Source organism: Rhinolophus sinicus, chromosome 2 (assembly GCF_057876585.1).
Source record: "Rhinolophus sinicus isolate RSI-liver-muscle chromosome 2, RSI-T2T, whole genome shotgun sequence".
NCBI classification, from domain to species: domain Eukaryota; kingdom Metazoa; phylum Chordata; class Mammalia; order Chiroptera; family Rhinolophidae; genus Rhinolophus; species Rhinolophus sinicus.
This window is the reverse complement of record NC_142502.1, coordinates 172,432,098-172,455,328: the sequence shown is the minus strand read 5'-3', so window position 1 is coordinate 172,455,328 and position 23,231 is coordinate 172,432,098. Positions and strand designations below refer to the sequence as shown.

General features: G+C 35.6%; 1 protein-coding gene across 1 annotated transcript in view; it reads left to right on the top strand.

Moving 5' to 3' along the window:
- The window catches only part of BABAM2 (BRISC and BRCA1 A complex member 2), a 367,671-nt gene that overhangs the window by 39,317 nt on the left and 305,123 nt on the right, over positions 1-23,231 (top strand). The gene's annotated exons all lie outside the window — the stretch shown is intronic.

Below are 23,231 nucleotides of genomic sequence, written 5' to 3'. Positions count from 1 at the left end.
AGTAAGTCAGTTGGCAGGGACTAAGTAAGTTCTGATCAAATAGGTACACACGTTCTCTCTTTTATAGCAAAGGTCAGAAATACAAATAGCTACAAGGGCCAGATTGGTAACATGAATGATGGAAGTGGGTGGGGTGTGGCAAATTGGGGTACACCTACCCCGTCTCAAGGGACTGTCTCTACTGATTTACTGAGAGAAGGTGGAAATCTGAATTTTTATATGAATTGTCAGTTTTAGATGTTGACCACTTTTTCAAAATTAAAAACTGGGGGCCCACATTGTGCAGGCCAAACCAAATGTGTGTGGGGGCTGCTTTGACCTCAGTAAAGAGTATGTAAGTCCTCCCTCTGGACTTAGTCCATGTACAGCCTCTCTTTAGGTTGTGTCAGCCTTGGTCTGCCATTATTATCAGTGCCGAAGCTCTAGCCTATGTGCAAATGATGATAGCTTTGGTGGTTTGGTATCAATAATTTCATCAGGAATTTTCTCCCTTGAACTTATACTTGTGGTGGACAGAGTACTAAAGTATCTCTATTTGTAAAAAGAAGAATAAAGAACATTAAAGCTATGACAGATGAGTAAACAGTGCCTTTCAGACTGTGGACTGTGTGCTTCACCATCATAGGCCAGGAGGGGGTCACATCTTACTTTCTGTAGAATTACTTTATATTAATTTGCCAAATGCAACATGAAGTGAAAAATCTGTGACATGGTGACTTGTTAACCTTGTATCATTAGGTCATTCTCTGGAAACCACTGAAATACAAAAAAAATTTCACTTGTTTGAGGTAGTAGGACAGATTAGATTGCTATTTTAAAAAGAATTAATTTAAAAGAAATGATCAAAGTAAATCATTCACATGGTTAAAAATATAAATAGTTCAGAATTTTTTTATATATGAAAGCAGTAGTCCTCTGTCCTGTTTCTCCCCAATCCTAGACCTTTTTCCAAAGGGAACCACTTACATTTTTAAGATATTGTTTCAGTGTTTAGTTCTTCTGGGGATGATCCATGTATCTGAATAACATGCTTATGCTTCTGTTTCTTGACTTATCAACTTTACATATTATTATCTTTTGACTTTCCGCTCTGATATATATATGAGGCATCAGGCTGTTTTCATTGCACCCTTTATCTTTCTCTTCTCCTCCTCTTTAATTATATCACCACTGTTTGTTCTTGTGTTGGTTACCCTGTAGCTTTAAAACATTTTTTTTAAGGATCACTTTAAGCATTGTGTTTAACAGTTAAGGGAACAGCCCATAAGTGTTGTTAGTAAGTGCCTGGCCCACAGTTGGCACTGTTCTTACTTAAGCACAGTCGCTGTGCAGTGACCATAAACACTTAGTATATTTTTATTTAGTTTCCCATTAACCATAGAAGTGTCTTTTGGCTCCCCACTTTGTAAGATGGACATATTAGCCCCTGCGCTTCCTTCCGTTCCTCTTCCTTCATCTCCCAACTTTTGTTTTCTATTCTTTTTCTTCTGCATTGTCAAGATTTTAACTTACTGTCTCTTCTAAATCTGTTCTGTCTTCTGTGCTTTGTCTGTAAATTGCTTGAATGATTGCTCTGGACAGTTATCACTATGGGATTTACGTTTATTGTTCTCTTGGATTTGGCCTTGTTTTGTAGAATCTATGTATTGAAAATTCTATGTTTTCTAGAATTATATCTTGGTAAACAGGTTGCCCCTTTATCTTGCTGGAACATAGTCTCCAATCACTTGCTCCGATCCTCCCTCCACCCTCCCACTTTTCCTGTAACCCTTTTGATAACTTTTTATTACCCTGGTCATAATTAGGTATCTTAATTTCTAAGAGCTTTTTCCTGCTCTTGTGCTCTGTTTCTCTTTCATGACATCTTGTCCTTATTTTATGAATACAGTATCTTAAAAGTTTTCAAAGGATATAGAGTTTTTTTTTAAGTTTTCTCATTTTCTGAATTATTTTAATTTCCCCTAGGGATGATATTTTTGTTTGTTTATCATCTCCCCCCCCCCCCCCCCCCCCCGTTATTCTGTAGTCTTTCTTCAAATAAAAGGTAGTTTTTGGCTGTCTATTTATAGTTAAGACAGGCGATAAAACTGTGACTGGGGCTTCTGTATAGGCCAGGCTTACTGAGAGGGTAGGTAATGGTGGGCCAGCTGTTACTATGAGGAGCCCCTATGTGTCATACTTTAGAGGTAACTGTTGTAACTCTCCCCCAAATAGTTTCTTCTATTTCTTTAGAGAACACCACGCTTAGCCCCTCGGTTTTTCCTCTGGGGATGTACACCATGCCATTTTGTGGGGGAGTGGGTACTGTAGATGAAAAACGGGTTCTGTGGAAAGTAGCCCCACAGGCTTATCATCATAAACTCCTCACTGGGCAGGTCACGGTGGGTGGTCATGCTCCAGGCATACAACTTCTTTAGTGAAAGGTTATAAGCCAGGCCTGTCCATAGTTCTTTCAATCTAGGTCAACACACCTTTGAAATACCTCAAGAGAGTATGTAATCTTGTTAACTATCTTGTAATTCAGTCCCCACCTTGCTTTCTCTAATCTTCCTTATGTCCCCACCTTAATTTCAAATGCATAAAAGAAGCTGCAAAACTGTTATTCTGCGGGAGCATTTCAGCTCTTGCTCCACAGCGTATGTGTATGTCGTCAGTTTGGCTCAAATGAATTCTCATAAAATTTTCTACAGGTTTCGATGTATCTTGTATTGACAGTACATAGATTATTCCCTGTGGAGCTTTTAGTTATAAATCTCCCTGTTCTTAGCCCATGTCTAATTTTGCCTCTCCTTACACCGGATGACTCCCAAATTTTTGTGGCTTTCCCAGGACAGATGGCTTCCTCCTCATCCGTAGCCTCTTCCTCACATTACGGTAGCCAGAGCTTTCTCATTAAGTACTACTCTTGTATCTGCATTCTGCCTTCTAGGAATTGGTTGATATGTCTCATCTATTGATTGCTACTCTCTCTTCTTCCTCTTCACTTTCTTGTTGTTTAGGGTTTTTATTTTCTGTTTCTTCACTATCGTTTAAAGGGAGGGTGGTCTTTCATTGATTATAGTAAACAACTTTATCTAAAGTTTCTCATTAAATCCCACTAAAAACTTATGGTGTGTGGTTTAAACTATAATTTTAACCAAGGCTGAATCAAACTATTTGGAGCTTATAGTAATTTTATTTTGTAACTTTAAGCCCAGTGAAGTTAGAGATGGAGACTGTTTTGTTTATTAAATTATATCTTCAGTCTCTAGCACAGTAAAGATATTCAATTCAATATTTGTTGAAGGAATGAAATGAATGCATATATGAATTAATGAATCTTAGTGTTCAGATTTTTGTCAGTTGAACTATAGTGTTTTAAAGAATGACATTCTGTTACTTGTATCAGTCTTTTGCCAACAGAAATTCAATTTTTAGAAGTTATTTATTGTACAAGAAATTTATAATTGGAACATTGCTCTTAACAATTCAGAAAGCAGGAAAGACATATAGTACTTTGCGGATTTGGAGTCTATATCAATTTTGTCTTTATAAACTTTACTCTGCCTTCCCACAGCAGATTAATGAAAATAGCATGGAACTAAATTTTATATTTCAGAATACTTTATATATTGGAAAACAGTTCTATAAATGTTTCATCTGTGAATAAAGGAAATTTTGTGCAGCTAATGAGAATGAAAGACAAAGGAGAGGGCATATTTCTACCCATGAATTTATGAATTGATTCCTACAAGAATTGATTCCAAATTAAATAATTGAAATGAAAACGACCAGATTACGGTACATTAGGAATGACATTGTTTCCTCAGCTCTTTTAATGTGAAGAGACAACTCTTCAGTGTTGGGGCAATGGAAGAGTTGCCAATTTGTATAAGATTCTTATGGAAAATATCAAAGGATATCTGAATTAAAGAGAAATCCTTGAATTTCATGATTGTAGAAGAGAGAACTGTACTAACTTAAAGAGGATTGGAAAAGTGAATCTTCAATGATCAAGGTTGATTTAAGTGAAATACATGTTAAGGTCTTGGATGGTGCCACTAAAATGAGTAAAAGTTTACCAGTTAATAGCAAAATTCACAGAGGAACATCAATGAGCCTCATATAAATGCATATTTTTAAAAATAGCCACCCTAGTCACGATCTATAGCACTTAATTCTTGAAGAAATTATTGTGTGTTTTGTGTGTGTGTGTGTGTGTGTGTGTGTGTGTACACCTTATTTATTTAGGGCAGGAAATAGACTCTTTTGCTCATTATTTTATTTCCAATCTCTAGTGTATTGCCTGACATTTAGAGGGGCTCACTGAGTGTTTGTGGAATGAATGAACCGTGTTCATTCTTTGGATCTGGCAATGATGAAGTTTGATAAGAAAGTGACAGAATTCTGAAGTCTTAATTTCACAGGTTCATTGAATAGCACTATTTAAGTTACTATAAAGAGATATCATTGAAATATTCTAAATTATATTAACCAAGTCTGTGGCTGGTAAATCAAATGGTTTGCTAACGTTGGTTTCAGATTTGAAATGATCTTTTATTAAAATTTCTGTTTTTCATACTAACAATTTACTTTAATCAAGGACTGTTTGGTTATAAGAAACCCATTGGCACAAACATAAATTAAAGAGTTTGTTTGTCTTTATAAGAAATTAAGTGAATTCCATGGTTCCCAAGGATGGGAAGTACAGCCACTCATAGGCACTGGGACCAGGGACTGCAAAGATGGAAGACACCACAGTAGCCAGTCAGCCTCTGTGTCCTTGTTTGTGGCTTTCTCCTGCAACATAGTCTTTTGTCATTATATCCACTTTATTCTCCCCCCCCCCAGATTTCTCTGTTTCTCCTCACATAGAGTTGAAATGGCTTCCTGAGCCCCTCAAGTGGTGACTCAGTTCAAGGCCCCCAGAAACTGCCTATAGTCTTGGAATCTCAGTTCCTGGGAGAGAGGGTCTGATTGGCAGTTTGGGCTGGGTGCCCACTTGTGATCCAGTCATATGGCCAAGAGTCCTGGGTCATGTTTTATCAGCCTGGTTATTAGAGGCCAGTTTAGCCCAAGGTTAGCATGGGCTTCGGCAGCCAGAGAGGTATTTATGTGATACTGTCTCAGGAATTCCTTCTAAAGAGCTTCCAAATTATACTATAGACATTTTCTACTTTAACAATAGAGGCAATACCATTGTTTATCATCTGAGAGGAATGATGACTATTTCAAAGCCATTTGTGAACGAGTGAAGAAGTCATGCCAAAAAATTATCTCCAAAGATTTTGAAGTTGACTTTTGTAGAAGAAAAGCCTGCGTTCAGAGGAAAAACTGGAAAAAAAAAAAAGATTATGATTTGGATAACATTCTCTCCCATGTTCTCAGAGGAGCAGTGTGTGTGTGTGTTCATTTCCAAGGCTTTGATATAATACATCACTAAATTTAAATTTTTATTTTTGGAGAATGATTACAACAAAATGAAACTAAGCTCAGAACTGTTATTTAAATGGGATGCACCATTTAATTAACAGTGGTCAAACACATACAAAGATTTTTATAGACACATTGCAAATAGAGTTCCAGAACTTATTTACTGAAGCTTTACTGAATCTTGAAAGCAACTTCGTTTCTGATCCTATCTCAAGTGTTTTGGCTGCTGTGTGTGTGCATGTGTGCGTTCACACACTGCTCCTGGCATCGCAGGTCTGTTACGTATTCCTTTGTCTTAGCCAATCACCACCGTAAACTCAAAATGCTCTTTTTTCCCTGTTCTTTGTCCCCTAAAAACTTACTTGTGCGGCTCTGTGTAGAGACATTCAAGGACTTGGCACTGATGGTTGTCAAATACTCTCAACACCAAACTGGCAGCTCCTGAAGGTCACAGTGGTGGTATGACGTTTGTTGCACCAGCTGAAAGAGATATTAAAGTTCAGTTGAGTTACTCTTATCTAAGAATTTTTGCATTTTTTTTGGTTTATTATTATCCCTTATATTTTGAACTTTGGGCAATAGGTCCAAAAGCCGGTTGCTGTGGCTATAGCTGTTGGCGATTTTGTTGGGATGACAGTGTTATTTTGTGAAAAATTTCTTGTATTGTTTAAAATAAATAATTTGTTTGGCAAATGTTAACCGAGTAATTGTTCTGCTTTAACCCTTTTTCTCTTCCTTTTCGTAATTTAGTGACTGACAATAATCCAAATAAAAAACCTGCACAAGTGATTTGCTCATCTTACTTTTCAAATACCCTGCCTTTTCTGTTTCTGCTTTTGTTCATTCTGTTTTGGCTTCAGTAGGATGGACCAAGGAAACACTGAAATAGCCTGACCGTTTTGTGACATACTTGGTTCTTCATTTGCACTCAAATTTGCCGCTCTAATGGACGTGCTCTCCAGGAGGCTCCTTGGCCCACACTCCTCTAGTCTCCAAGGTCACCTGCAAGGAAAGGAGGGCTTGACCATTTGTACTATGACTTGTAACAGTTGAGCTAAGTAAAAAGTTGGACACTATATGGACGGATTAAGTATTTTCATCACGCTGAGAGGCATTGTAGTTTTTCCTTAGTAGCATAGTTAATTTTACTTTATTTTTATCTTTTCAAAGGATTCATTTACTTAAAGATTATTATCTAGCACTCAAGGTATTTTTAGAGGCTAATTAGGGAGGCAGGTCACCTTTGATTTAGTGAATGTTCTAAAAATGCTCATTGAAAGGCAAGTAAGAAGTGCTAATTTTGTGGATTAGACATTGTCTTTCCCTTAGATTTCGAGGAGTCCTTTGTCCTAGTATTTCAGAATATTTTATTTTCTTGGAATTCATGGAATGTTAGAAAAAAATAGCAATTAATATTATTGACTTAAATTTGTAAAGTCAGCTTAGTTATAGTTATATATGTACGTATATATAAAATCTTGCTTTGATGCTGATTATAATTTATTTAAAATGACTGATAATTACCAATTTACTGAGCATTTATTTTATAGAGTTAGGTTTATTTTATACATGATCTCATTTAATCACACAGTAACTGAGATATAAATTTATATCCTGCTTTTTATATTAACTTTATTGAGGTATAATTTACATACAATAAAATTAACCAGTTTTAAAATGTGTACAGTTACATACATTTTGGCAGTTGTAAACACCTATGTAATTACACCACAGTCAAAATATAGAACATTTTCATTCCCCCAAAATGTAGAACATTTCCTTCCCTCCACAAGTCAGTCCTTTCTACCACCATCCCCCCAAACCCTGAAACTTATCTTCTCTCTGAAATTATTAAACAGTTTTTCCTGTTTTAGACTTTCATATTAAGGGAACCATATACTCTGTCGTTTTGGTGTATGGCTTCTTTCATCCAGCATGTTTTTGAGATTCATCCATATTATTCCTTATATCAATAATTTGTTCCTTTTATTGCTGACTGGTATAACATTGTATTGGTAGACCACGGTTTTTTAATTCATTCGTCTGTTAAAGGACATTTGAGTTGTTTCCAGTTTTTGGCTATTTAAATAAAACTGCCATGACATTTTTGTACATGTATTTTTGAGAAGATATGTTTTAATTTTCTTGAGTAAATACCTAAGAGTAGTATAGCTGTGTTATGTTTAACTTTACAAGTATGTAATTGTTAACGTGTTTTCCAAAGTGGTTGTACTAGTTTATATTTCTACTAGCAATTTCTGAGCGGTCTAGTTATTATGTATTCTTGCCAACATTTGGTGTTATTGGTCTTTTAAATTATATCCATTCCAGTGGATGTGTCGTCGTATAATAGCTCATTGTGGTTCTAACTTTCATTTTTATGTGTTTATTGGCTATTAGTGTATCTTTTGTTGTGAAGTATCTGTTCAAATCTTTTGCTCAGTGTTTTGATTGGATTGTTAGTCTTTTTGTTGAGTTATAAGTGTTCTTTATATAGCATAGAAAGAAGTTGTCAGTTTGTCAATATTTTCTTCCAGTCTGTGGCTTCCCTCTTTGTTTTCTTAATGGTATCTTTCCAAGAGCAGAAGTTTTTAATATTGATGAAGTCCAATTTAATAATTTTTCTTTTATTGTTTATGTATTTGGCTTCTTGTTTAAGAAATCTTTGACTACTTGAAGATCTTAAAGATTTTTTCTTAGAAGTTTTATATTTTTAGCTTTGCCATGTTGATTTGTGATCCATTTTGAGTTAACTTTGACCATATATAGATTAAATTAACCATTTAAGTGTGGGTAATTAACCATTTCCTAGATTTTACATTGTATTCCACTGATAATGTCTATTTTTACATGAATACAACACTGCCTTTATTACAGCGTTATACTCGTAGTAAATCTTTAAATCAGGTAGTGTTAAATCCAACAAATTCTTTTTGAAACTTGTTTTGGCTAGTCTAGGTTTTTCATATTTCCATAGAAATTTTAGAATCAGCTTGGCAAATGTCTATAAAAATCCTGCTGGGATTGTATTGAGTCTGGAGGTCAATTTGTGGAGAATTAACATCTTAATAACTTCGAGTCTTCCAATAGATGAAAATGATAACCCCTTCATTCATTTAGGTCTTCTTTAATTTCTTTCAATATTTTACAGTTTTTAGTGAATAGGCACCAATTTTGTTAAATTTACCTCTGGATGTTTCATATTTTTTATGCTAATTTATAGTATGAATGTATTTTGTTGAACTTTCTTTTCCTAACTCTCTGTTGCTAATCTATTGAAATATAATTGATTTTGGTAATATTGACGTTATATGCTATCCACTTATTAGTTCTAGTAACTTTTTTGTAGATTACTTAGGTATTTTCTTCAAAACAAGCACTTCGTTTGCTAAAAGAAAATTTTGCTTCTTTCTTTGCCGTCTGTATGATTCATGTTTCTTATTCGTGCTTTATTGCACTGAATAGCCCCTGCAGCAGTGTTGAGTAGAAGTGATGAAATCAGACCTCCTTGCCTTATTTCCCGTCCTTACGGGAAGGTGTTTAGTGTTTCATCATTAAATATTAGGTTGGTGCAAAAGTAATTGTGGCTTAAAAGGTTAAATAATTGCAAAAACCTCAATTACTTTTGCAGCAACCTAATATAATTGTCAATTGTAGGTGTCCTTTATCAGTGTGAGAAAGTCCCGTCTATTTTAATTGGCTGAGAGTTTTTATAATGAAAAAAATATTAATATGTTAAATGTTTTTTTCTCTGTCTATTGGGATGATCACATGGCTTCTCTCTTTTTTTCTGTTAATATGATAAGTAAACTGATTTTAAAATGTTGAGCTAATATTGCATTCTTCGGATTAATCCCATTTGATCATTGTGTGTTATCCTTTTCATAGATTGCTAGATTTGATTAATTTATATTCCTTTAAGGATGTTTGCATTTATATTTGATGCTGTAATTCTGTACTTTTCTTGTAGTTCTTTTCTTGGTTTTGGTATCAGGATAATGCTGGCTTCATAAAATGTGTTGGAAAATGTTCAATCCTCTTCTGTTTTCTGAGTTTGTGAAGCATTGATTTTATTTAATCTTTAAATATTTGATAGAATTCACTACTTAAGCCATCTAGGGCTGTGTGTGGGAGGGTTTTTAACTACAAATGCAATTTAACAGATATAGGAATAACAAGTTATTTAATTATTTTTGAGTGTACTGTGTTAGTCTTGTCTTTAAAGGAATTTGTCCATTTCATCCAAGTTGTTGAATGTATTGACATAATGTTATTCATAATGTCCTTTTATTAATCTTTCTACTGTCTGTATGATCTGTACTAATGTTCCCGTTTTCTTTCCTGACATTGATAAGTTGTGTCAGTCTTTTTCTCTGCTTTTCTTGATTAGTCTAGCTAGAGGATTAACAATTTTATTAATCTTTTCCATGGCTGTTCTAGTGTTTAGAATATGCATCTTTAACTTTTCACATTCTACTATTAAAAATATATTATAACTCCTCATTTACAATGTAAGAACCTAACAATAGTATATAATTCTCTTTCCAACTCCACATCCCAGTTATCCTTTGTGCTATTTTTGTCAAACATTTTATTTCTTTATATATTATAAAGCTGTAGTACTTTGTCTTTAGTAAAATGTCTGTTTAAATCTTTCACCCATATTTTTTTAAACTGGATTTTTTCCTTATAATTGAGTTTTGAAAATTCGTCATATGCTTTAGAAACAAGTCCTTCATTAGATGTATTTATTTACAGATATTTTCTCCCTGTGCTTGTCATTTCATCGTCTTACCAACTCAGAAATTTTACCGATATTCAGTTTACCTTGTTTTGTTTGTTTGATCATGCTTTTGGATGTAATATTTATGTAACTTTGCCTAACCCAAGAAACAAGGATTTTTATGTTCTAAAGTTTTCATAGTATTAGGTCTTACACTTATATCTGTGATCTATTTTGAGTTAATTTTTGTATATGGTTCAAGGTGCGGAATTTCCCTTTTTCTTTTCTTTTTTTTGTATATAGATACCCAATTGTTGTAGTATTATTATTGCCTTTGCACCTTTGTCAAAAATTAATTGTCCATATATGTGTGAGGCTCTTACTGGACTTTGTAGTCTGTTCTGTTGACTTATGTGACTACCTTTATGCTGATACCACACTATTTTGATTACTATAGTTTTATAATAAATTTTTAATTTAAGTAGTATAAATACTCCAATTTTGTTCTCTCTTTCTCTCTTTTTAATGAAATTTGGAAATTCTAGGTTCTTTTGCATTTCTGTATAAAGTTTGGAATCAGCTTATCAGTTTTTTAGTTTTCCATGTTTTCCAGTATTCCATGTATAGGTCTTGCACTTATTTTGTCATGTTTATTTTGATGCTCTTGTGAATTGTGTTTTTAAGTTTGTTTCTGATTGCTCATTGCTGGTATATAGACGTACAACTGAGTCTTTTATCTATTGATCTTGGATCCCGCAATCTTAGTAAGCTAATGTATGAGTTATAGTACCCTGTATGTAAATTCTACAGGATTTTCTACATAGAAAATTGCCAGTGGTGAAAAATGACAGTTGTATTTTTTCCTGTCCAATCTGAATGCCTTTTATTTTTCTTGCCTTCATGCACTGATTAGAATCTCCTACTTCATGCACTGACTGGAATCTCCACTTGTATTCAACACTTGTTGAATACAAGTGTTGGGAGCAATCGTTCTTGCCTTGTTCCAGGTTTTAGGGGAAAAGCATTTCATCTTTGACTATTATGTATAATGTTGGCTGTGTATTTTTCACTGATGCCCTTTATCAGTTTGAAGAAGTTTCTTTTTATTCCTAGTTAGTTGAGAGGTGTTTCTTTTGTTTTAAAATCAGGAATGTATATTGGTTTTTGGCAAATACATTTCTTCATCTATTGAGATGATTGTACTTTTTTTTTATGTTACTAATATGGTGAATTTTTTGATTGATTTTTGAATATCCAGTTTACCTTGCATCTCTAATATAGTAAATTTCAGTTGGTCATGACATACTAGCCTTTTTATATATTAGTGGATTCAATTTTCTAAAACTTTGTTTAGAATTTTGCATTTATGTTCATGTATGATGCTGGTTTGTAGTTTTCATTTAATGCTTTTTACTGGTTTTGGCATCATAGCAAAGCCGACTTAAGAGAATAGAATGAGTTGTGACCAAAATCCTTTTCTTCATTTTTTTCTGAATGGTTTGTAAGGAATTCATATTATTTCTTCCTTAAATATTTGGTGCAATTTGCTAGTGAAACCATCTGGACCTGGTGTTTTCTTTGTGGGAAGGTTTTAAAGTATGAGGTGTGATGAAACAATACAGTGAATGTTTAAATAAAAACATTTTTTTTTACACTAAAAGACACATTGCCATTAATCCCCCTCAAAAGACTCCTTCTCACTTCGAACACACTTATCCCATTGTTCTTGCCACTTTCTGAAGCAGTTTTGGAAGTCCTCTTTCATGAGTATGTTCAGTTGCTCTGTCGTGGCTGCCTCTATGTCTTGAATCGATTCAAAATGTTTACCTTTCATGGTCATTTGACTTTGGGGAAGAGCCAGAAGTCACATGGTACTAAATCCAGTGAATAAGGTGGATGAGGGCACACTGTAATATTTTTATTTGATAGAAGTTGCCTACCAGATGTGATGTGTGACACAGAGCCTTTCTGTTGTGATCAAAACATATGGTGAATGCTGCTGACGAGTGCCATTCAATGGAAGGACAGGGATCTTCAATGTGGGAAGCGGTGCGTCAAACCTTAGTAACAGTGTGTGACAAGTTTCATCTTGTTCGGTGCAGTTAGTCGGGTGTGAGCTACAGTTGAGAGAAGGTGTGTTTTAAAATATGTTGTAAATCGTGGATCACGAATAATGCATTAACATGAAATGGTCAAACAGTTTCATCCTCCATCATGACAGTGCTCCATGTCACACATCACATCTGGTATATGGCAAGTTCTGTCAAATAAAAACATTACGGTGTATCCTCATCCACCTTATTCACTGGATTTGGCACCGTGCGACTTCTGGCTTTTCCCCATAGTCAAAATGACCATGAAAGGTAAATATTTTGAATCTATTCAAGACATCGAGGCAGCCAGAACAGTGCAACTAAAGACATTCATGAAAGAGGACTGCCAGAATTGCTTCAGAAAGTGGCAAGAATGATGGGATAAGTGTGTTTGAAGCAAGAGGGAGTTTTCTGAGGGGTATTAATGGCAATGTGTCTTTTACTGTAATAAGTTTTTGAAAAAATTTAAACATTTACCATATTTTTTGATCACACGTTGTACACATTCAATTTCCTCAGTAGATGTAGAATTAATCAGGTTATCTACTTTATCTTGATTGAGTATTGGTAGTTCATATCTTTAATGGAATTTGTCCATTCCCTTTAAGTTGCCGAATATATTGGCATAAAGTTTTTTATAATATTCTTTCTTTTTTTTTAAAAAAAATATATGTAAAATCAATAATGATTCACCTCTGTTTTTCCTGATATTAGTAATTTGTTTTTTCTCTCTTTTTAAAAAATTTACCAGTCTGGCTAATTTTCAGTTTGACTCATCCTAGAGAACCAGCTTTTGGTCTCACCCGTCTTCTCTGTTGTACTTCTGTTTCCTATTTCATTGATTTCCATTCTGCTCTTCTCTTACTTTGGGTTTACTTGCTCTTCTTTTTCCAGTTTGTTAAGGTGGAAGTTGAGGACATTGATTTGAGATCTTTCTTCTTTTCCAATATAAGTGTTTAATGCTATAAATTTCTAACTACTGCTTTAGCTATATCCCTCCGGTCTGGATACGTTGTAATTTCATTGTAATTCATCAAATTTCTAATTTCCCTTTTGATTTCTTTTTTGATCCATGAGTTATTTGGAGATTTGTTATTTAGTTTCCAGAATTTTCAGGATTTTTTAGTAATCTTTCTTTTGTCAATTTTGAATTTAATTTCATTATGGTCCAAGAACATACTTTGTGTAACTTACATCCTTTTAAATTTATTGGGATTTGTTTTATGGCCTAAGATATGGGCTGTTTTAGTAAATGTATAGCATCTTGTGAGGGTACAAAGTTGTCAATAAATGCCTACATTTCTATTAATTATCATTGTTTTTCAGGGTGGTTCCTCCTTTTTTCTTTTTTTTGCAAGATTATGGCACTGGCCAATAGTGTCTTCAGATCAGAAATGCAGGACTCATGCTTTTTCAGAGGAGGTAAAGCAGAGGTTTTTAAATTCTGGTCTGACTAAGAATGAAGGGTGCTTAATTAGGATAGTAGGCCATTAATGGAAGTGTGTGGAGGGCCCAGATGTGCTTCTGTTTTAACCTAGCTGCTTTTCCTTATTATTTTGGCTCTTAAGAACATTGAATTGCCCTCAGCTATAGGATATTTCAGACAGAAGTTGGCATGAGACCTTTTGGGACATTATCTGGCCGTTGCAGAAGGCATGGTACTCCATCCAGATCACTTCAGGTTGGATAGCAGGCTTTCTGTGGCATTGCCTGATAGTTAATCTCCATTCATTTTCACTGGATCATTAGGGTAAATAATCGGGATTTCATATTTTAAGTCTCCCAAAAGATATGAACCATGTCTTAATTTCTAGTATATGACATAATTTGTATTAACTTGTATATATTGATTTTTAATAAAGCTGTCTTTTTATATGTACTTATTTATGTCGCAGATGTGACTCTTTGTTTCTATTGAAATGAAAAAGTGACATAACCAGCCTACTAATTCTTCATAGAATAGTGCTTTTAATACTGTTCCCAGGCTGCTCTGACACCTCTAACTTATTGAAATCCTTCTTCACATTTCCAGAGTCAGGCAAGATAATCATCTTTTGGGTCGTCAGCCAGTTCTGTGTCAGCATATTAAAAAAGAAAACCAGCAGTGGCTTTATCCTTCACACCAATAGCATTAGTAACAACCCCACCAAAAGCCAAACCAAAACAAAAAACTTCATTTTTTTTTTTGCCTTTGGCTACAGGCCTAGGTTGTAAAAGGAAGAGAACAAAATGTTTTAGTAGAATCATGTGTTTAGTGATGGGGCGTTAGAGCCATTAAAAAATAACTTAACCAAAAATATAGCAAAATAGAAGAGTGGATGTAGAGGATTTAGGAAGTCCCAGGGAGTTTTGTAGATACAGGATTTCAGATGAAGACCAGATACATCTAACTTGTGGAAGGAATGAAGGGACAAGGGAATGGAGAGATGAATGGGAATAGCGTTAGCTTCAAGATTAAGAGAAAGGATTTTTTAAAAAAAAGTTCTTACGCAATCTGAATACAATTTGTTTCCCCATCTTTGGGCTTTAGAAATTAGAATCTTTTCATATTAGTGTCATTCTATATGGTGACCCTGTTTGATAATGGTGCTGTAAGCCTAAGAGGATGTGGTTGCATTCAGCTTACTGAAAAGTTACAATCCGTCTCTCGTTAGTTCTTCCTTTGTGCTTCTGCCTAAACCTCTCCATCTGGAGAAGTGCCAATTTGCCACTAAATTTAAATAAATAAGAACATTTCTCATCAATAGGGGTGGCAAATTTAGCCCCTCTTTAGAGCACTGAGCAATTTATGACCATATGTTAAATACCATAAAACAGCTTTACAGACTTGGTCCCTGGCCATTGCCAGATTGCACCGTAGGAGTACAGCCGCGCCGTGAGGGGCTGGGATTGCTGCCTCCGGCCCCCGAGGCCTCAGAAACTCGCGGATGTCACAGCCAGAGAGGCCTGTTTTCAAACATTCCCTTTAGAAAGGTGAAATACTAAAAGATTCCATTTTGGCATTTGGGTGCAAAGAAGGCAAGACTTCTTTTTGATTCTTAAGGGTCAAAATTAGTATGGAAAGTGTTGTGTGGGAGAATGAGTAACTTGGCAGGAGTGAGTCCAGAAGGCACGTCTAGGAATAGGTAATAGATATCCTCCTCACTCTTTTTCTTGGAGCACGAACTGGACTTTTATAAGGCATCAGCCAACCAAATATCACATGTTTCTCAATTGTTTTCCTTTTCCCAGTTTTTTATGGGATGCATATTAATGTTAAAAACAATTTTAAAAATTTTGTCTCATTGGGCTGCCAATAACAATGATTTCTTTTCTTCCAGGAGTATGACTCATTATTTGGTGAACTCCAAATATTAGTTTTTCTTCTTACCATCATCACAGCCTGTGAATCATTTGCGGCATTCAGTGGGCTCATGGCTGAGAGAATGAAGATGTGTGCCAGCAAACATGTGATTTTTGGTCAAGGGGTGCTGTCGGGCCTTAGAGAGACTTTTAACACGTGTGAGGAAACCACTGGTTCAGGCAGGGGCAGGGTTGTAAATAGGAATAGGCACCAGAAAGCTTTGTACAATATTTTTCTGACTGTTCTCTCGGAAGGCTAACTCTTCCTACAAAGGAAGATGATGAAATTTGGCTGTCAAAGGTCCAGGATTCCTAGCTTTCTTGACTGTAAGTGCCAGCCTGAGGGCTGATTTCCTGTCAGTTCCTGTGTGGTTTACACTACATCCTCTTTGCAACAGATCTGTATTTTAGGTCATCTATCATAACTGCTGTCCTGTAAATTCTTGGCAATTTGATCTCAGTTTGCAGAGGGCAGCTGGTATACTTCTCTAGGAAGTGCAGCTGGAAAGCTCCTCCTGTCTCCCTCTTCCTAAGGCCAGGAAGTACACTATTGTTAGTCTCTGCTGCCTTCTTCCTTTGAAAGAACAAAAATCTTCAAACTTTGGCCAATTCTGGAAGTGCTAGGTAGCAGTTTGAAATTATGCTTTTTATTTTGTTGATGTAGGGCCAAAACTTGAGTGATCTTTGACATCATTTGTAAATCTTGTCTGGTTTTTCCCTGACACCTATACGTGCACTAGTGAGAGTCTCCTTTTCCCCACTCACTGCAGATAAAGTCGTGCTCAAGTTTAGAGTCACATCTAGGGGTTTTGTTTTGTTTTGGGCTTTGATTTTCAAGAATAATCTAATTACCTAGGCCATGTTATTGCCCAGTTATTTTTTTCTCTGTTTCTTTCCCTTAACAGTCAGATTTTTCTATTCCTGTTCCAGCATCCATTAAGACTATTCACTTTGGACATGACTTGAGTATTTGCAATGGATTTTCAAACTCTGTGGATCACAGAAATACAGCACAATTCTTCACTATTTAATGTTAAGACAAAAGTATCCTTTTAGTTGTTCCAATTTATCATGCCATAGTGGGTGAACTATGTTGTAGATTTAGAAAAGTGAGCAATTTTCTTCCTTATGACTCAGAGGTAATATTTTGGCAACTTGATTTTATTTATGTAAAATAGGAATTACCTTTAGCCCAGTTCATCAAAGAGAAGAACCTGTTTCTAAAGAGATTAGAAACTCATGCATGAGTTATTTTAAAGAGTATCTTTAACAATCCATCGTGACACAGATCATGTCTACTTAGGATTAGGATTCTTCTTTCGTGTTTGTAAAAACCCCGTCTTCTCTAAGTATCATTAGTATAGTTCTTGGTTTCTTTTGTGTTCTGGTTCTAAAGATGAATGCAGGGAAAGGAAAGGTAAATTGTGTTGTTTTACGGGAAGAAAGTGAACTTTCTAAGGTAGATTTTATGTTGGATTTATGGACCTTAGTACCATCATAGAAACAGTCCATATCCTGATAATGCAGTAAGGATGGCATGAGGAAGAAATTTGGATTTAGGACATGGGCTCATTTGATATCTGGATTATTTATATCAAATCTATTCCCAAGATAATATTTTGTTAAACTCTAGGGGTAGGAACCTCTGCGATCTTTAAGGTCTACACGACCCACAGGAAATGTTTGTTTATTAAATGAGTAAAATCAGGGCACTAAAAGATTATAACCTATATGGAAAGTCTTAATTGGGAGGATACTAATTTTGGGGACCTTTAAGTGGGACCGGGGGTAGCTAAAGTTTGAGGAAGAGCAGCATAGTGTCTGCAGTAAGGAAAGGGCTAGAGAACCATGAAAGGTTATATAGATCTACCAGGTTTACATACATATTTAGAAAGAACCCAGAAAAAGACAAATGTGTTTGCCAACACTTGGGCTGGAATAGGACTAACTAATTTTACTTTGTAAAGAACAACTATTAATAGATTTAATCTCTTATTATAGAATGATGAGTATAGTACACTGGGAAGAAAAAAATAAATTGAATTTATTCATCCCAAGAGTAGCAGGGGTTTTGATTCTCTCCTTGGGGTGGATCTGATAAGCAGATCATGAAATGATTAGACATAAAATGTGTTGCTTGACAGTATGCCTAGAGTGTGTCATGACTAAAGAATGAATGCTGTTTCATGTTGAAATCAGACAGTTTGGTCATTTTAATGTAGAGCAAATTGCAAAATTGTTTCTTCGCCAGTTATAATTTTTTTTTTAATTGTTCTTATCTTTCTGTTTCTTCTTTTTCTGTTTTTCTAAGTGTGACTTCACTACACTTGGGTAAGACAAGTTCTGGGCAATCACACTCAAACATCAGATTTTTAACCCAGTTTAGCTGGGTTGGCCATCTTTTCTAGACAGGAAAGAAAAGAATTCATAAATCTCAAAGCACTTTCATCCGACCGTCATCCAGTCATTATTGAGCACCTACTCAGTCCAAATTCTGAAGCAGGGTATTTGAGTTCCTCCATTGTGTGGCACGTCATAACCTTTCCAATTTTCTCTCCTCTATTACTCCCTTTTCTACTAAACCAGATTACTTTGACATTTCATTTTCAACTCTGTTGCTTTCCCTTTGAATATCTTGTTTCTACCAGTTTCATCTATTCTGAGACACATAATTTGCTTTCTACCCCTTAAATTTTGCTAATTCTTTTACCCTTGCCTATAATTACCTTCTCATATTTCTTTGTTTATCTGAGCCTACTATGGACAACATTAAGAATGGACATTTTAAAAAAGAATTGATTAGACTGAGCCTGATTTTAGACTGTAAAGAAGTAGTCAGTGAAGTAGGAAATGGGCAGATTGTCCGGAGATGGCTACGGCCGTATCTCCTGTCCCATGTGCTTTTCTACACGTGGTGTGACCTTGCCGCGCCTCCTTCAAGAGTGGAGTATAATTTTTCCCCTTGAACCTACGTGGGTGGGTTTGTGACTGTTTTGACCAACAGAGTATGATTAAAATAATGTTGTAGGACTTAGGAGGCTGGGTCATAAAAGGCAATATAGTATAGCTTCTGTCTTGTTAGCGGGCACACTTGTGCTTGGAGTCCTGAGCCACTCGTATGAAGTTTGATACTTTGGGGTTGCTATGCTGTCAGGTAGCCAAACCACACGAAGAGGCCCCCTGTTGAGACTGCAGTCGGCAGGTCTTATTTTGGAGTTATCCCAACCCAGACCCCAGACATGTGAGTGGAACCATACTGGACCCTTCCCATGAGCCCGTCAACCAGCTCAGTATGGCTGAGAGAACTCAGTCAGCACTGTGAGGAGCAGAAGAAGCATCCATTTACATTCTGCCCATATTTTGAACCCACAGTAGCTGTGAGCATAATAAAATGGTTGTTTTAAGCTTCTGAGTTTGGGGTAGTTTGTTAGGTAGCATTAGTAATTGGAACAGAGACCCTGAAGAATAGGAGTGGAACAAGAGCCTGCAAGAGGGTGGAAGAGATGGGACTAGGAGCAGAGGTACAGAACTTAAGTCTGCAGAAGGAGGAGGAGAAGACAAAAGGATTTGGAAAGAAATGGGTAAATTTTGAGGAGAAAGCTTGGGTAATTTACATTGCTTGTCTATTGTAATTAATTTTATATATGTCTATAAATGTATAAAACGTATGGACATATATATGTGTATATAAATATATGTAAACATATATACATGTTTATATTTGGATGAAGTTGGAGTTGAAGTCACCTACAAGAGGTGAAAGGTCTGGAGAGGGCCAGGCTGCCTGGCAGAGAGTGTTGAACACAGTAAGATTATTGGCCTTCAGCTCCCTGCTTTTAAGAAATACTCTTGTGAAGAAAGACAGCGGCTTGGCTTTTTAGCATACGGTCTGCCTTCCTCAGAGAGTTTTGTGTGTGGTGTGTACTGCGAGTGTGACGTGAGTGAGCCCTTCAGAGGAAGTAAGCGTGAGTCTCCCCCGAGAGTGCCTCGGCCGGGCCTCTGTGGCTCTGTTTTGAGTTCTGAACATCAACGTGACTCTTTAGGGTTTCAAATGACCCAGAGCTGCTTCTGGTTTTGGGAAATGAAACAGAGCCTACCTTTAGAGTGGAGACTTTGATTTTAAGTAGCAGCTTTCTTGAGAGGAGAGGGAAAAGATCTAAAAGTTTGGAGCCTCAGAGAGCTCTTATCCACATTGAAGACTCAACAAGTGTTGTTAATTGAATGGTGGAATAGATTCTTTAAAAGAATTGTTTTCTGTAGCATCCAGCAGTCTGGACCAGCCATAGGCAAGTCAGTTCGTTTCTGTGAAGGGTTATGTGCTCCACGTCTAAATGAACTCATGAGAGTCTGGGAATCCTGCAAGTTTTAGTAGATTTGCATTGAGTAAAATATCTAGTTTGTTGTTGAAATCTTTTAATTAATATGTGAGGAGAGATACTGTAGAACCTCAATGAAGTACTGTTACTGGATAAAAGAACACCGCTTTCATGGTAGGGTAACCATGATGCAGCAAACCTTTACTTCATGTATTATAATCAGAAGATAGAATTTGCCTTTGTTGTAAGGGATTTGACTATATTTCAGTTGGTTTCTGTTAGATGCTTTTATTTCACCATTTCTTTCTTTCTTTTTTTCTTTTCCCTTTTCCTACTGTGTTGGAGTGACCTTGGCGCTTCTGAGATGTTGTGACTTGTGTTTTGTTTATTTCTCCACTCTTTGCCTGAAAATTGTGGTACATGTAGATAACTTGCTCTTACAGACCCTACTTGATTTCTTTCTGACTTGCGTAATTTTCTTGGCAGAAGCACGACTGTCTTTGTCTTTTGTTTCCATCAACTTAAATTTAAATTATCAAACAAAAAAATTGTCATTGTGATACAATCATTGCTTTCAAAAAATGCTCATTTTCTGTTGCTTGATATTTTATTTTTTTCCTCTTTTCGGTGAATGTTAGCTAGAGCTTGTGTACCTTTAACTGTTTTATTTATTTTTTTATTCATTATTTATAAAAAGCATTTTCTTATATCTACTTTGGAAGAATTTTAATTTATTTACCCTTATTTTTCAGCATCCTAAATTTTCACTCATTTCAGTAGATTTTTCCGCACTTTAGCTTCTGTGGATTATGGAACTTGCTTTTGTTCATTGTTAGACTTGTTTAGCTCTGTCGTGTGTGAACTCAAAGGAGCCTTCATACTTTTTTTTTTTTTTTTAACATCGTTTTGGTCCAGCTACTGGGAATTTCAGAATTATTTGACAGTAGAAAGTATTATTCAGTTTTTTCCCCCATAAACTCCACAAGCTAATGCTTGGTTTTTACAATGTTTCTGAGAGTTTATGAGTGGGTTTTTATGTGATCTTCCAAGCACTCTTTTGTGGGAGCTGAGGTGTAGGGCCCAGCCTGAGATTGTCCTTTGTGTGCTAGTTTAATTCTGCTGTTAGTATTCTGGTTTGTGCCTGTGGATGCGTCAGCCAAAGACATATTGTTAAACAATGAACTCAGAATTGAAAGAAAGGTTGGTGTGGTTTGTTTCTCCCCATCTAGTATTCTAGTATTATTCCTCATGATTTTTGTGGCATGTATTGCTTGTCTCTGTCAAACTGTGCTACATCAGCCTTACATTTCTGCTTTGTATAACTCAGCTCGGAGTTTGAAGTATTTACAATTGTATAGCATTTCATGTTTCCCATAGTATTTTTACTTAAATGATCTCACTTTAATCTCTTTGAGGGCCAGCTATCCTGCTTTCTATGTAAGGGCGGGGAGGGGACTCATAGGGTCTGAGTGACTGCACTGAGGTCACATAACTGGGAAGTCAGGGATCCAGAACTCAAATCCAAGGCTTCCAAGTGCAGGCTCGATGCTTTTCCCACTTTGACATGTTGGGAAAGAAATACTGTTTTTATTGCTGCACAGCAATAATCTGCTTCTCAGTAGAAGCAGATAAGAGCAAATCAAGGTGAATCATCAGCTGTTCAGGGTGAGAAAATTATGCAGGAAATAAGAACAAGCAATGACATTACTGAAAAGGAAGTAAACACAGCATTAGATGCTAATGACTTCTGCCATACATCAGCTAGGGAAGGTGTGGTCTGTTGACAAATATCTGATTGGGAAATTAACTGACAAACTCGCACTTCTGTGTAGATCTATCTCTTTGAGTAAAAAACAGTGGTTTGTTATTTTTGTTTTGTTTGTTTTTTTGTTTCTGAGGGCAGAAATCACAAGCATAATTTGCTGAAAATCGGATGAGAAGTTAATCAGGTTTATGAGAGAGATGTAGAGAATAGTCTTAAATACTGTATGTTATTGTATGTATCTTCAAGACTAGTTAGTCTGTGATCTTAAGTTATCTTGTAGACAGTGACCTAGTAACATGGCTTTATGATTCAGGTCTGTTTTCTGTCCTGATACATCTTTAATTGTCTTAATTATATCTTTTTGATATAATAACTGCTGTTTAATTTACAATCAGATTGTAAATTAAACAGCAGTTTTGAACCACTTTGTAAAATCAATTGGATGGTATTTCTTTAATGTGGGAAAATGAGCAAAGAAAGCTTAAAGGTCAAGATAATAAGATGGACTGGGTATGTGTAACTAAACTCTTCGGGCATTTGTGAATGAAAATACTGGGTTTTCATTTTAAAATGCACTTAAAATTTATTTGCAAATGAAGTTATCAAAAGATTTTAACCTGAGCATATGCTTTAAATAATAAGTTCCCTATTTTATTTTATGAAACATAAAGGATCTGAAATTAGATATAATCAAAAGCAAATTTAATTAAAATAGAATCGTTTCCCCTCGACCTATTAGTCTTGCTGCAGTTCCCCTTAAGAGACATGGATTTGTCAGGACTTATGTCATCCTAATAATTAACTGAAGTGGAAGAACTTTATTTTTAGAGCTAAAGACCCTTTGATATCATCTAATGTACTACTGATTATAGCGATTTCTTCAGTAGTGTCCTTGGTAAGTGGCTATATAGCTACTGTCGTTAATAGGGATCTTATTATTTATGAGACAAAAATATTTTTGTTTTAGAGACAAAACAACTTTATTTCCTCATCTGCATGACAGGTTCATGGTACTGTTTGAATTAATTGGTCATACCAAAATTCCTTTTACAGTGCTGATATTTTTGAAAACTGGAATACTAGAAGTACCAAACCATTGTCAGGGTGGTGTGATTGTGGATAATGACAGCAGACTACAAATGATGAAAAACATGGTGCCGATATTTAAAGAAAAGGAAGGAGAGAGATTCTTAAAATTACAGTTTAATTTTTATATTGATGTTGGGTAAGATTCAAGAGCTGATTATTAAACAAATGGTTTCAGAGCATTTCAAACATGTTATACCTTTAGTATCCAACAGAGGTTTACTTAGAAGCAAGTTATGCCAAACTAACCTTATTTCTTTTTTGATGGTGGATCAGCTGACATAGCAAATCATTTCAGTAGACAATTTAACCATTTTCCTGTGGTGTCTTCCTGGATACTCTATGTTATTAAAGCAAAAAATGGTGAAGTAGATTTTCAGTAAATGGAACAATCGTTGGAAAGTCTAATGAAATACTCTAGTATTTTAACTGTGTTTTGTTGAACACTTTTGTGAATGACATGGACATACTTCTGTAACTTGTGGACAACACGA